Below are 9877 nucleotides of genomic sequence, written 5' to 3'. Positions count from 1 at the left end.
TGGTTTTTTTGGGGGGTTTTTTTTGTATATATACTAAAGTCAAAGCAGCTCCAGCATCTGTGTTGTCACAGTGGATAGTGCAGTCTGCTGCCATATCACAGTGCAAGGTTTTAAATTATGAAACTTATGAAAATTATTTTGAGTTGATGCTTTGTAAAATATTGGACACTGTAAGAGGGGAAAATGTAATTTAAATTTTATGATTCAGACATGCAACCAGATGGACAGTGTAGGAAAGGTGGTTTAGAGACAGACAAAGGCAAGATGGTTTGCACATATGTAGGGGACAGATACAAGACATCAGGAGAAGGATGCTGAGGATGCAGTTGCCACAGAGGAGGAGTGGAAAAAGATTTACGCATGTGGTCAGAGCATATGCAGGTGGTCTGTGGGATAGAATGATGTCTTTCTTTTAATATTAAATTTAAGCTTTGGCTACAATATTCCTAATAACAAAAAGCTGAGGTCATGTGCTCACTGGGTAGAGGTGCTTGGCAGTGCCGATACCTTTGCAAGACGAAGATCCGCATCTGTAGGGGCCCTCTTCCTGCCCTTCTGCACAATTTTGAGACTTGGATATTAACCTATGACCTAAGGTGATGACTGGTTGTCTCTCTGGAGGACCCTTGGGTACGATCACCTGATATTGTGGCTATGTGGTGATTTTCTCCAAGCATGATCCAGCAGTGTTGGCACCAGCGGATGGAGAAGTCCATGGTGACACCCACATCTCACCTGGCTGTGGTAGATAACATGGCTTCTCTTAAGCGGTGGATTAGAGCCTGATCAGTATATCGGTTGGTGGGTGATATGAGCCTGTTAGTGTTATTTTTGCTGATATAAAAACTTATTTTCCAAAATAAACAATGCAGAAATACTGTTTGGCTGTTGGAAATGATGTCATTACATAGTTTGTCCAACAGAGGTAGGTCCAATGGCATCACTCCTTGGTCACATTAACTACAAGAGACAGAGGAAAAGCGACCAGCCGTCACTCATTTTCAGCCAGAGTGGGCATTTTACAGCAACGTTATACTGGCAGGTAGGCGAGGTCAAAATAGGCAAGACGTCTATTTTGTGCAAATGCTGAGCGGCTAAAGTCGTGGACTATCAATCTCAGTGACGGCAGCGTGATGTGGTTTAGTTGTATGCTCTATTCATCAATAATAAAATTAATGTTTGAACTGTAACAAATCGAGCCTCGACTACATTTCTTTATTATAACGTCTTAACATTGAAATGTGGCGAGCCATTGCCATTTTTTAAAATGTAAATTTATATCAGCAGATATTTTGGTGTAATATTTTTGCTTTTACTCTTTAAAAATCTGCATTGTATATGCCACCCCAACAAATCCATATTGTATGGGCTCTAGTGGGGCTGGACCTGTTGTCTGTCTGGGTGGTTGCCATCCAGAGCTCAAGGCGATTCTGTGATGTAATGTGATGTGGTGGATGGAGCAATGCTCAGAGATCTGACCTGATTCCAAATAAGATCTCTGAATTAATTTGTTCAGCTTATTAACCTCTTTGAGTTTGAAGAGGTTCATGTGATAAAGTTCCTACCTTGACTTCTGCTTCAGCTGAGCGAGTTCCTGTGTGTGATTTAAAACCGTGCACGCTGGTCTCACTTAACATGAGTCATCCTGCTGACAAACAGACAAACAAACTGACCAAAAACATAACCTCCTTGGTGGAGGTAATAACAGATGGTAGAGTGTAATACCGGCTATAAAGACAGGGGACACATTTTCTGGCAGGCTGACAGATGATAGCTGGCTCATGTAAGCGCTGCACTGAGTGATTCGCTCTCTGTTTTCATTATATACTGACCCACAAATGTGCACTCGTAAATGGGAGCACTGAGCTCCTCACACTGGGTCCTGAACTTTGGACCTTGTCACTTGTTTGTGCAGTTTGTCTTGTTGCTCCAACAAAATAGAAAGATCTGTGGAGACATATGTCGTTTCTTGCTTATTTGAATTATACCCAACATTTTGTTTCCTTTATAGGTCGTCCTTGCATTTTCTTTCTTCATTTTGTTTTGTAATTCTTACTTTATATTTCTCTGTATTTTGACACTTTGATTGTATGAAAGTGTGTAGTTCCTAGATGTATCTTTTTCTATATTCTGTTTGTTCATTTGGAAAAAAATCTTGCTGATGGTCACAACTTTCAGTAAAGAAGAACCAGAACTGTCAACCCACAAGAATGACATGAACTGACCCATAAACGTAAGTTAATTCATATTACAAGGGCAATTTCCCAATGGAGGTATTTTTTTATAGTTATTCTTATTATAATTATTATTTTTGGCCACAGCAGACTCACCACCTCCCGCTGACACCCCCATCCTCTGAATGGTTTGTACAGATACTGAACACTCAAAGTTCTTTTATGCTTTGGTTCTTTCTCAGTGTGTATTTTCTGATGTTTGGGATACAAACTAAAACACACAACTGCACCACAACCTCCTTGTGACCTTTGACCTGAGGCCTGCCAGACAAGCAGAACATCACTATGACAATGTGACGACTTTGTGTCTGTTGTCCTGTTTGTCTTGTGTCTGTCAGATGACGTGTGAACATTAGAGGTGTAATAATAGTCAGCTTTGTGTTTTGTGGATCTGGAGAAGGCGTTTGACTGTGTCCCTTGAGGCTCCCTGTGGGGGGTGCTCCGGGAGTACGGGGTCCGGGGTCCTTTGCTAAGGGCTATCCGGTCCCTGTACGACCGCAGCAGGAGCTTGGTTCACATTGCCGTTAGTAAGTCAAACCTGTTTCCAGTGCACACTGGCCTCCGCCAGGGCTGCCCTTTGTCACTGGTTCTGTTCATTACCTTCATGGACAGAATTTCTTGGCGCAGCCAGGGTGTAGAGGGGGTCCGGTTTGGGAACCACAGAATCTCATCTCTGCTGTTTGCGGACAATGTGGTCCTGTTGGCTTCATCAAACCAGGACCTTCAGCGTGCACTGGGGTGGTTTGCAGCCGAGTGTGAAGCGTCCGGGATGAAGATCAGCATCTCCAAATCCAAGGCCATGGTTCTGGACCGGAAAAAGGTGCCTTGCCTTCCTCAGGTCAGTGGAGTGTCCTTGCCTGAAGTGGAGGAGTTTAAGTATCTCGGGGTCTTGTTCATGAGTGAGGGACGGATGGAGCGTGAGATCGATAGATGGATCGGTGCAGCATCTGCAGTGATGCGGTGTTGGACTGTCGCGGTGAAGAGAGAGCTGAGTAGGGGGGCAAACCTCTCGATTTACCGATCGATCTACATTCCGATCCTCACCTATGGTCATGAGATTTGGTTCATGACCGAAAGAACAAGATCACAAGTACAAGTAGCTAAGATGAGTTCCCTCCGCAGGGTGGCTGGGCGATCCCTTAGAGATAGGGTGAGGAGCTCTGTCACTCGGGAGGAGCTCGGAGTCGAGCCGCTGCTCCTCCATGTCAAAAGGAGCCAGCTGAGGTGGCTTGGGCATCTTTTCTGGATGCCCCCTGGACGCCTCGCTGGAGAGATGTTCCAGGCACGTCCCATCGAGAGGAGGCCCCGGGGAAAACCCAGATCATGCTGGAGGGACTACGTCTCTCCGTCGGCTTGGGAACGCCTCGGGTTCCCCCGGAGGAGCTGGGGGAGGTGTGTGTGGATCAGGAGATCTGGGCGGCTTTGCTTGAGCTGCTGCCCCCGCAACCGGACTCCGGATAAAGCGGAAGAAAATGGATAGATGGATGGATAATAGTCACCTCCTGGTTCAAACTTTGACACACTCACCAGATTTAGAACCAAACACAAACTCAGACTGTGAAAAATAACTTTATTCCTCCTCAAGGCTCAAATGGACAAAAACAGATGAGTTTGAGTATTTTTACTTTTTACAATTTTTAATACATGAAAAATGGTAAACAGACTGCATTTATATCATGTTTTTCCATCTGCATCAGACGCTCAAAGCGCTTTACAATTATGCCTCACATTCACACACCGATGTCAAGGTGCTCACGACACACCAGGAGCCACCTGGGGATTAATTAATGATTAATCAAATAATTTATGACAGATTTCAGAGGAAAAAAAAAAAGAAGAACAAGCTGTTTTACTTGGACATAGATCCACCTGTCTGATGGCTGCAAGTGGGTGGAGCCACAATGAAGACATCCAAATGATTTGTGATCAGACAGACAGACAGACAGACAGACAATCAATCAACACATCAAACTGCTTTGATCAGATAAAGACAATCAGGAGAGACAGATTTCAAGCTGTCAGTCATGAACAGACTGACCCAGAGACAACAATAAGTGGACTCTGTTTATTGTTTGTTTCTTTGAACAAACAAACAAACTGTCAATCATGTGAAAATCATGTTAGTTTACAGGCTGAATTTACAACAACTGAGACGTCAAAATCAATCCAGCTGTTCACCGATCACTATGACTCAGCCAGAGTTATTGATCAATCAGTTCATCTATCAGCACGACACAACCGGAGTAATCAAGCAATCAGTTCACCGAACAACTCGATGCAGAAAGAGTTATCAATTGATCAGTTCACTGATCAACATGACTAAGCTGGAGTTATTGATCCAACAGTTCCCTGATCAGTTATGAACTGATCAATTTATTCATCAGCACAATTTTGATTCAGATTGTGCACGGAGAGAAGAGGAGGGGCTAGTCACAGTCAGGTCAGACAGACAGGAAGTGGGCGGGGCCTCTCAGTGTGCTGTGCACAGCTTTGTGGTTGAATATGAACTCGTTAAAAAAAGAAAAAACAACATGTGGCATCAGTGTTGATTTTGTTTCTGCCACAAATAAATCAAAGTGTAAAAACACTGAATTTATTTTCAACGTGTCCATTTGGAGAAGTCATGCACGTGACACACGTGGATCAGACGCGCCTTCATGTTGAACTCTGCTTCACTGTCAGTAGGGCTTGAATGAGTGATGTCACAGAGGGTGGTTTCTATGGAAACAGATGGATCAAAGTACAAACAGACTTACACTTCCTCAGATCTGGGGCCTGTACTACGAAGTTGGGTTAACTTACTCAGATGTAACCCAGGGTCAACCTCTTAAACCGGGGTTGACAAAACCTGGTTTCCTCAAGTGGTGTTAATCGGTACTACGAAGCTGAATAAGATGTTGATTTGTTGAACCTGTGTTAACCTAATTGGAGTTTGTGTACGTTCACATAAAAGGGGCATTTTGCAGCACACGTCACCATTTTTCAATGATGGCGCGGTCACCTTACTTTACCAAAGAAGAATGCACGATTATTATGCGGTGCTACGAGGAATTTAAATTAATGTTAAGGGGGAAATCGAACACATCGTCTGCCAATAAAGCAAGACAGGCTTGTTGGCAACGTATTGCTGATCGGGTAAATGCATACGTACAATTCAATTGTTCCCCAAATCTGTTACAGATGATTAACCTGTGGAATGTCTAATATGTGTAAAAAAATGACCTTCTTTCATTAATTATGCCCAGATGCAACACGATTCAGAAGTGGGCGTAGGCCTACTAATAAATGTTAGGTTAATTTAATGTTTCCTAAATAGGCTACCTTGACTGTATGATTGCTATTCCTAATCCTGTCAATATTTCAGATGTAATAGCAGTGCCAAACGCACCTGGCAGCAGGTGAAGATGAAATATAAAAACATCCTTCACAACGGTAGGTTTATATTCATAGCTTGATAAGCCCCACTTCGCCTAATTAATGGACATGCATTAGATCTATTTTGATATTAGTAATTACCCGCAATTGCATAAAACCCTTCTTTGATTTGCACTGCGGATAAATATCCAGGGAAAACGACAAATGCATCCAACAGTTTAGATAGAGCAAGTACTACCTTGCGAATCATACGACATACAGTATTCTTGCTCAGATGTTCAGCATCACAGATGGAATACATAAAGTGTCCACTGGCAAAATAGGCACAAGGCACATTATCTGCTCAATCGTCGGGGCATTGCTACACTGTAAAAAATGACTTTTGTACAGGAAAATGCTGGCAGCTGTGGTTACCAGGGAATTCCTGTAAAACATACAGCAGCACAGTAGATCAATCAATCAATCAACTTTTTTCTTGTATAGCGCCAAATCACAACAAACAGTTGCCCCAAGGCGCTCCACATTGCAAGGCAAGGCCATACAATAATTATGAAACACAGTCTACGTCTAAAGCAACATAACCAAGGGCTGGTCCAGGGTCACCCGATCCAGCCCTAACTATAAGCCTTAGCGAAAAGGAAAGTTTTAAGCCTAATCTTAAAAGTAGAGAGGGTATCTGTCTCCCTGATCTGAATTGGGAGCTGGTTCCACAGGAGAGGAGCCTGAAAGCTGAAGGCTCTGCCTCCCATTCTACTCTTACAAACCCTAGGAACTACAAGTAAGCCCGCAGTCTGAGAGCGAAGCGCTCTAATGGGGTAATATGGTACTATGAGGTCCCTAAGATAAGATGGGACCTGATTATTCAATGTAGATAACATTACAGACATAATATGTATATGGATTTACAGTGAATGAACCACGGCTGACTCACATTAAAAGAACTGTTAAATCTACAAACAAGAGCTCTCTTTTTTGTACATTTAACTGATGTATTTTTTACAAGAATTCCCTGGTAACCACAGCTGCCAGTGTTTTCCTGTAAAAACAACAGTCTTTTATTACAGTGTACGATGGGTGATATTACAGATGTCTGGCCCAATCAGCTGACAAAGATAACGAATTCTCTCAGTTGAGAATCTATATCTTTCATAGAGAATATCGTCCGAGTATGTCAGCAGATTCTGGCGGTCTTTAAGAACCCTCGCCCTGCGAAGAGAGCCCCTCACAGTTTTTGCCCCAATATCAAACAGATCATCCAGGTAGGCCGGCATTGTCTTCGGAGTGATTGACGGTGGATGGACAGTACTTATAAAGGGAGTGGTTAAGCCAAAACCTCAAGCTAACCTAGAACATAACCTGCTCGGAGCAGGTTTGGCACACAGCATAAATTGCCATGGCAGCATACCTCGATCAAAACCTATCCACCTTTCGTAGTACGGGTTAACCGGGAAGTTACTCCACACGTCATCAACTTACTCCCGAAGTTACCCTGATAAGCCAGTAAACCCGCTTCGTAGTACAGGCCCCTGGTCTCAGCCATCGGACTCCACCAGGATCCACCCTGAAAGGAGGAGGGGGCGGAGCAACACATGGGCTTTAATCATGGAAACATCAACATGACATTGATCTCATCCACACACTTTAGTTCTTCTCTTCTAACACACTCATCGCTCCAAATGGATCATTGATTACTGATCACCTCTAACTGTGCTGATCAGCAGGAAACAACGACTTTTGGCTTTTTCAAGTTTGAAGATTCTGGTGAAAATCTGTTCAAGTGGATTTACAGTTTTTTTTTTTTCAGTTGCTAACAAGCATGCGTCCAGCCATTTGACACATTTTCAAAACTCTTCACACAATTAGCAAAACATCAGACTTTTGTGGCCATACCATTCACACATTTCATGACATTTTCACACAATTTGCAGTCAGTAAACACATTTTCACAATGCTTACATTTTCATAACAGACAAGATATGCCCCTTAACAAAATTATAGATTATTTTTGTATTTCTTACAATTGTTAACACACAACATCCCACAATAGCAAAAACAATGTGCCAAACCATTGATACAACATAAAAGCACCTCCTTCAGCAATGGTATCAGTTCAAAAACAATATATCTCAGCTGACTGACAAATAATTGCATAATTGACAGCTCACTTCTATTGGGTAAATGGGACCAACCACAGCTGATCATAGTATGGCTTAAATTTAGACACTTACAAAAGGAGGCCTTTGTGGACTGATGTTTTTGGAAGTAGAAAGAGAATGTCTGGACGAGGAAGGCTGAGAGTGAGAGGCCCAGGAAGAGGGGTAGGTGCAGGAAGAGGGGCAGAAGCAATGAGAGGGGCTGTTGCAAGAAGAGGTGCAGGCCCATTACAGGAAGAAGAGCAGGCCAGAGGAGAGGGCATGGTAGAGGGGTATGGAGGCATTCAAAGACCTGCAAGAACAGTGGTGACTGATGAAATCCGTGCCACTGTAATTGATCGCGTGATAAACCATGGTCTGTCACTGAGAGAGGCAGGTAAAAGGGTGCAGCCCAATTTGCCATGATCAGCAGTCGCCAGCATTGTTCGCATATTTCAACAAACCAACAGGTAAGTATTTAATTTTACATGGATTGTTTCTATTCTCACTGGTAAATAATGTCATATAGTAATTTGGTGTTTTGTATTATCCCCCTAAAGGGTGCAACGCCTTCCTCGCTCTGGGGGAAGAGGAAAGCTCCTAAACAATGAGCGAGAGCTGGCCATTGTGGCAATGGTTGTTGCCAACAATGAAATAAAGCTGCGTGAAATTCAGGCCAGAATTGTTGATGACCAGGAACTCTTTCAAAATATCAACAGCATCAGCCTGACCACCATTACACGCACACTGGCAAAACATAGAATGCACATGAAGCAGCTCTACACTGTACCATTTGACAGGAACAGTGATAGAGTGAAGGAGCTGCGAAGGCAGTATGTGCAGGTACACAGTATATTCAATTCTATGTCCAGTTCTATTTGCTGAGCACTTTGTGAACAATACAGTACCACAGTAGATTACAATACAGTATGTTATACAGTGATGATTTGATTTGCATGAACTTTGTTTCAGAGAGTAATGGAATTGGAGGCCAACCAGGTTCCTCATGATTTCATCTATGTTGACGAGGCCGGCTTCAATTTGGCAAAAAGGCGTCGCCGTGGAAGAAATGTCATTGGACAAAGGGCTACAGTTGATGTACCAGGGCAGAGGGGGGCCAACATCACTATGTGCGCAGCCATTGCACATGCAGGTTTACTCCTGCACACGTCTCAGGTGATGCCTTACAACACAGAGCGCCTCCTTGCATTCCTGAATGACCTCCACCAGCGTCTGGTTCCACAAGAGGATGATGAGGGTGACAACATCAGGACCTTCGTGATCACTTGGGATAACGTGGCTTTCCATCACTCACAGGCGGTGACAGCCTGGTTCAGGGACCACCCAAGACTGTTATGCCTCTTCCTTCCACCATATTCACCCTTCCTCAATCCAATCGAAGAATTCTTCTCGGCATGGAGGTGGAAGGTGTATGACCATCGGTCACACGATCAAATGACCCTCCTAGATGCCATGGAAGCTGGCTGTAGGGACATTACAGTGGATGACTGCCAAGGCTGGATCCGCGACTCAAAGCGGTTTTACCCCAGGTGCATTGCCTTGGAGGACATAAGATGTGATGTGGATGAAAACATGTGGCCAAACCCAGACGACCGTAGAGATTAGATGCAGATTTTTGTTTTTTTGGTTGGTTTCCCCTCTTTATCTGGGTATTTTGCTGTATTTTGTTTATTGGGAAGCATTGCTCTTTTGTGTTTTTTTCATACTGTAAAACCTTTGTGTTCTGTCACAGTGTATACAGTATTTCAAATATACCTACAACAGTAAAATAAACCGTTTGTAAAACTCTTTGCTTTTTACTGAAATGCTTTTGAATGTGACTATTCCATGTCAACATACAACCAAAATATTTGGGGTAAACCAGTCGATTGCATGTTTTGCATGCAAATACATGTAAAACTGAAACATAAATGTCTATGTAGTTATTAAATGTGAAAAGTACTCAGTATTTTGAACCCTGGTGTACTTTGACTTCATATACCTTGTGAAGTGAAAACAAGTGTTATTCACTGACAGAAGTATTTCATTTTGAGTCATATATCCAGTTTTTGGTAACATTAGTATGTGCAGAGAAAGGTGTGTTCTATTTTGACATGAAGGTTTAGTATTTGTTTA

The sequence above is a fragment of the Thalassophryne amazonica genome, chromosome 22, assembly GCF_902500255.1.
Source record: "Thalassophryne amazonica chromosome 22, fThaAma1.1, whole genome shotgun sequence".
Taxonomy (NCBI): Eukaryota; Metazoa; Chordata; class Actinopteri; order Batrachoidiformes; family Batrachoididae; genus Thalassophryne; species Thalassophryne amazonica.
The sequence above is the reverse complement of the archived record's forward strand: the minus strand, read 5'-3'. Positions refer to the sequence as shown.